The 6,000-nt window shown below is 36.5% G+C and overlaps 1 protein-coding gene across 2 annotated transcripts in view; it reads right to left on the reverse strand.

Moving 5' to 3' along the window:
* The window catches only part of LOC140894943 (zinc finger MYM-type protein 1-like), a 90,246-nt gene extending 85,076 nt beyond the window's left edge, over positions 1-5,170 (reverse strand). For both annotated transcript variants that reach the window (XR_012154001.1, XR_012154002.1), the window contains exon 1: positions 4,871-5,170. The gene's annotated coding sequence lies outside the window, so the exon portion shown is untranslated. The remainder of the gene's footprint in view (positions 1-4,870) is intronic.
* Between the last annotated feature and the right edge of the window lie 830 nt (positions 5,171-6,000).

Below are 6,000 nucleotides of genomic sequence, written 5' to 3' on the forward strand. Positions count from 1 at the left end.
AGTGCAGAAATGTAAAACTGTGCGGTTACTGAGCCATTGTCAACTTACAAGTGGAAACTTTCCTTAATAATAACAAAACATTTGAATGATCTAGAAATGTTAGAAGATAAACTTCAGAATGTTTGTCAGTTACGAAAACACAGGCCTTTATGGGATAAAACTGTAGAGTCTTATGCTTGCATTTATAAGAGAAACAAACATTTTATTGAATCTAAGGACCATGAATTTATTGATATTAAGTCTGCAGTTTCGAGTGCTGCTATGAATCTATTACAGTAAACTGTGGGGATTTTTTTGTATTCATGGCACATATCCAGTCTTTTTTGCGGGGGAGGGGGGGAAATGCCCTAATTTGGTCTAAGTTGCTATTATTTGACTGAAATACGTCCTATAAACCAGAACACATTGGATATTAAATATTGACTTTTCCCTTGGAAAGACTGATTCATTATCTAGCAGAAATTACACTATAGTAAACGTCCACAAGAAAATAGAATCTTTAGTCCTGTATAATTCGTGTTGAAAACTGAAGTTTACAATAGTAGTTATGCCTTTCAGATCTTGCCTTCTGTTCACTCTGATACCTTCCATTACCTGGTGCTAGATGCTCCCTGTCAGGCATTGTTGTTTAAATAATGTTTGTAATCTAATTTAAACTAGCTGTGAGTGTTAAACTGTTTGAACAATCACTGCTACTAGTTTGCTAAAAGTGGCATCACATTTTCTAATTTTCTGATACCAAGTGCAGCCATCAAACAAGTGCTGGAAATTGGCCTTGGAAACTTTGTTGGGGGTGCTAACAAAAATATATGGAATTGCACAATTTCAAGAATGAAAATGTTGCAGTCTTTTACTTAATCGCCTATATACAAGGTGTTTTTTTTCTTTGCTTTTTTTTAAAATAAAAACTAATGGGATTGGATCCTCATCTGTGCTCGGTTCACAGTTGGAGTAATGGAGCATGATGGGAAAGATGGCTCTAAATAATTTGTACGCCTCCCCAGATCCTGTGCTTCCTGGGGTCTGAAGTAGCCCCTGGCATAAGCTAGAGCAACTCTGTGTTTACTCCAATTTACGGCAACAGAAATAATCCAGCAGCCCAGATTGCTGGAGGGCAGGACTCTCTGGCCCTCACCACAACCCAGTCTTCCAAGTATACCGCTAAGCAAAGAGCAGAGGGATCAGGTGACATAAATCAAGTTAAAAGCCACCAGGTGATTTCCTTACATCAGAGCAATTCCATGCGGTACAGTGCAAAGGAGATTTAAAAAGGGCCAAGAATCTGGCTCATTACATACATATGTATTTTTATATATATATATAAAATAAATGGTATATAATGCTAATCATGCAATGTCTAGGTTTGGGCACAAAAATTAAAACAAACAAGACAGCCATAAAATCAACCAAATTATTGGGAGGCAATTTTGGAGACAACCTCTAAAGCTCAGGAACATTCTATCATCAGCATCCAGAACCACATCAGCACTTTAAAAAAAAAAAAAAAAAAATCAGACCCTTTTAAGTCTTTCAAGTAGGGCACCAAAGAATCACTACTTACTTTTAGCCCAAAATCCTAATATTAAAACATGTGGTACACTCTAAGGAGACTCAGAAGTAAAGGCCTCTAATGATGTCACTATTGATCACTAAGAGGAAGTGAGCCTGTCCTTATTCCAGACAGTACCGTAATAGACAGGAAGTAAACTAAAATAACATTGTAATCAGCAGTATCAAAGGCTGCCAAAAGTCTAAAAGGGATATCATGTCTGGTGCAACTCAAAAGAAATAATTATAAACTTAAATGCCATCTTTTAAAGAGACCATTCTCTTTCCCTACATATGTTATCTGGGCCAAAAATATTATGTTCTGAACTGGAAAATCATCCAGATGTGTGTTTAAATTTATATCCACCTGCTTGTCATCAAGAAATTAAAACAATATTTGACACACACAAATTTGGCTTCCTTTTTAGAGACTCACAACAAGGATTACTTGAAGAGCTGGTTAGAAAATGTTTGGGGTTTTTTTTGTTTTTGGTGTGTTTGTTTGTTCCCCTGCAAACCTTCAACAAAAACAAAAATGATCATTTTGCATTGATGTTTTTCTTCAAAAGTTAAGGTTTTTGTCATAAAATTGAAAAAAACAAAAAATTCTGTCTGGGGGATTAATCATTGAAAATAGTTGTAATAATAAAAATCATTTTAGGGGGTGGGGTTCAGTTTCTTAACAACCCTTCCAAAACATTTTTGTTGACACTTCCTGCAGAAATTTCCATTCTGACAAAAAGACCATCAATTTTTAAAAAAAGAAAATTCAAACAAAAAATTTTAGCCAGTTGCTTTTATATTGTGCTCTCTCTGCTGATTCTGCAACATCACTTACCAGGTTAGCAATAGCCTCTGGGTTGGGTTTACATCAGTAATACTGGTGCATAAAGCAAAGGTGAAAACAAAAAACAGCAATTTTAATATCACCTCCCTTTTAAACACAGGAACAAAATCAGGGCCAAATCTACAACTGGCCTCCAGTAGATGGCTTGCAACATTTTTGTTTGTCCGTGTTTTTTCATGCACACACTCAAACTAGTACATGAACGCCCGATAGCTGTATGCCTCGCTACCTAATTTATGCAAGCAAATGTGAGCTCTGCAGAATGCACACAAGTCAGTTGAAAAAGTGATTATCTGATGGAAATGCATTTCCCTACCATCTATGCTTTCTATTTTGAACCTTCTAAAAGGCAATTAAGCCCGGTATTTTAAAAAAACAGAGAATTTATGTATATTCTTTACTTCATCTTAACTTGGCTGCTTCCGTTTTTTTATTTGTGAGTATTCCAGCAACTTCCCTTGAATGTTGCTTTTAAGTACAGAATTCATCAGGTGCTGAAAATAGCTTCCCAGACTAGGTGAGTCTTTCCATTGTATTACCCCTATTTGAAAAGAACCTAATTGGTCTACAGTAATAATACGTTAGATTTTAAAATCCTGATACCAACTTACAAGGCTTTGTATGTCTTGGTTCTGTCTTTTGGAGACTTAATCAAGGGGCTTTGTTCCTCTTCTTAAATAGCTTTTATCTATTCTACTTGTACAGACAATCTAATGGATCATATCCATTTACTCACTGTACTCCACAGCAATGAAATGTGATTCCTTTATGTTTTATAACTCCAAAATGCTGTCTATTTTTAGGTCAAAATGAAAAATCCATTTGTCTTATTTAGCTTTTTAAATATTTATTTTATTGTATTTTACATCTTTGTGCATTTGCCCTAGGGCATTTGTACAAAATGTGCTGTAGAAATGTGCATATGGTTGATTTGAGTTTTAAGGCTGACACAACAGGACTCAGGTTTCACTCTCTGAAAAACTACAGGAAAATGATCCGGACTTAGTAGAGAAAAGGGAATATTGCATTTGCAGTGCAGGAAGAATTAGCATTCCATTAAAAAGGAGAACACGATGAAATATTAAAAGAAAAAAATGGGCCAGATTCTTAGCTGGAGCTATGCTAATTTATGCCAACTGAAAATCTGTCCCAGTATTTTTACTGCGGTCTGTAACCTGGGGAGTGAGCATAGAAAGACAAACCAACAACTGTTTGTTTCCTTTTCAGCTGAATGCCTACATGCATAAAAATGATGATTATTATAACTGAGATGCAACAACAGACTCCCAAGCTGAAGTCTTCCTAAGACATCTCTCCATAGGCCAGTAGTAAACTAACATAGTATTAGGGATGGAAAATTTGGTTTCCAGGACCATGCTAATTGAACACTGTAATCCTGATTCTGCAGTCCTTATTTAGGTGGAATAATACTTACTCACATAAATAGTCCCATTGATGCCTTTATAACCTTTGTATGCCTTTGTAGTGGGCCAGATCTTAGTCATGACACCGTTTTTACTCCGTCAAAATTCCCACTGTAACCTACCTTGTCTCTCTCCTAGTCTGGGACCAACACCGCAAACATTGTAATCAAGGGAGTTTTGTGTGAGTAAGGATTTAGTAAAAACTGAGGGCTGCAGGATTTGAGCCAGTGCAGTTGCTTTGAAGAAGGCTATGCTTCCTGCCCTCTCAGCTAGAACTTGGGTATTGTGAGGGAGCCAGTTATTCCAAGGAAGTTGGCAAGCAAGCACGACAAAAATAATAGAATTAGAAGGGGGGAAGGACTTTTTGCAATTAAAATGGCAAGTACTGGCATTTCTAGTATGTGGCAGAGATCCTGCACGTTTTACTCCGGAGTAACAAAGAAAAGAGCTGTGTATGTCACCATGGAAATGTGAATGGAGCTCCTTTTACAAACAGAAATGTATGCCATCCCTTTCTACTCAGAATGTTTTGTAGTGGGGTAGAACAGAAGAGTGGTATGTCTGTAATAGAAAAGATATGAAAATGTTGTTGTATTACTTTGAAGCCATAATATTTTTATTATGTTATATATTAATATTCAGTTTGAGTAATACAAGACAAAAATTCTAATGTGTGTGGACCTTTTAAACTATTCAGTGAAAAAATCCAGTATTAGTAACCAACAACATAAAATGGCAGAGATCTAAGTTGGAGCAAACAGCATAGAATGAAACACAAAAAAGGTCAAATGTGTTTATCAGTAGGGTGTTTCCCCCCTTACCCAAAAACTGCATTTCAGATTTCCAAAGCCTTTTATTTGATATAATCTCCTATTTATTTTCTGTCACATTTTAAAGGGTTTAATTAACTACAGTAAGTATAGAAATGTAATATTTATACAATGCACCATTACAGTAGGAAATTGAATAGATAACAGTTCATAAATGCAGCTTCCCATACATTATTATCAGCCATTTCATAATAGTGATCCTAAGGAAATGGAAAAATTACCTTATTTTTCCTCTGTCTTCTCCATTGAAAAAGAGGAAGGGTTATTTACTTGTTTCTGCTGTCTCTGGAGAGGAAGTCAAATGGTGTGCAAAGAAGGGATGGAGAGAATTTCCTGTTCTTCTTTATAGCAGTTCTGTGATGTAGTTGCAGGGAGAGACTAGCTAGGAAGCTGCCAAGGCCGTGAAACTCCTGTGCAGTTGGAATTAGGAGGTAATCAAGTGTGGAAATGGGTCCAGAAAGAGAACCGTTATTTTGGGGAGTGGGGAAGAGACTGCTAGAACAGCATATTTTTATCCTGTCCCCCCATCCCCCCACTCTCAAACCTCAGGAAATCAGTCAACATTTTAATAAGTAGAATAACGTGCTGAGGAGAACCTGCCAAAAGGAGCAGATTCTGATTTCATAACTTGCTTACATGTCTAAGTTCTGGTGAAATGCTATGATGTTTTACAATTGTTCAGGTAATTTAATAAGACTGTCATCAGATTTAGTGGACATCATGGATTTGTAGGCTAGGCTACCTGCCTTGGACAGACTATAGGGAAAATGCAAGACTGGTAAGGACACTTCTGTACAGCATGTAGGCAAATTTAACTCTGAAACTTTTCACTGTTTCTCCCTGAACTGGCTTCTCTCTCTACTTGAAAGACAGCAAAATCTTCACTGTGGTTGTACATGGTCTTCCCAGAGAAGGTAACAAACAGCAATATTAATCATAAGCTCAAACTCTTAGCTAACGTTACACTTTTAGAATAGATATGTAGGTTTTGTAGTCCTCCTTTCTGGACTGCAGAGCCAGATGAATATCATAAAATATTTTCCATAAGCAGTTGCTTGAATTTAAAAAAGAATTTATATTGGATATTCTTACACAAATGATGTGGGAAGTTCATTTCTAGCTCATAAGCTTGACTATTTGAATCAAAAGTATACAGTAGATGAGCAAAAGGGATGGGGTTCGCAAAACCCCTTGCCAGACTCCTAGTAGATTTATTTGCTTGGGGTACAATTTAAACTTAATTTTCTCATATCACAGTCACAAAATTTAAGTCTGTGTAAATATGGTCATAGTTGTGAAGTTTGTGGTCAGATCCTTTTTTGGTTTAATTGCCCATTTCCACCCCATCCCC

This window comes from Lepidochelys kempii, chromosome 10 (assembly GCF_965140265.1).
Source record: "Lepidochelys kempii isolate rLepKem1 chromosome 10, rLepKem1.hap2, whole genome shotgun sequence".
Lineage (NCBI taxonomy): Eukaryota > Metazoa > Chordata > Testudines > Cheloniidae > Lepidochelys > Lepidochelys kempii.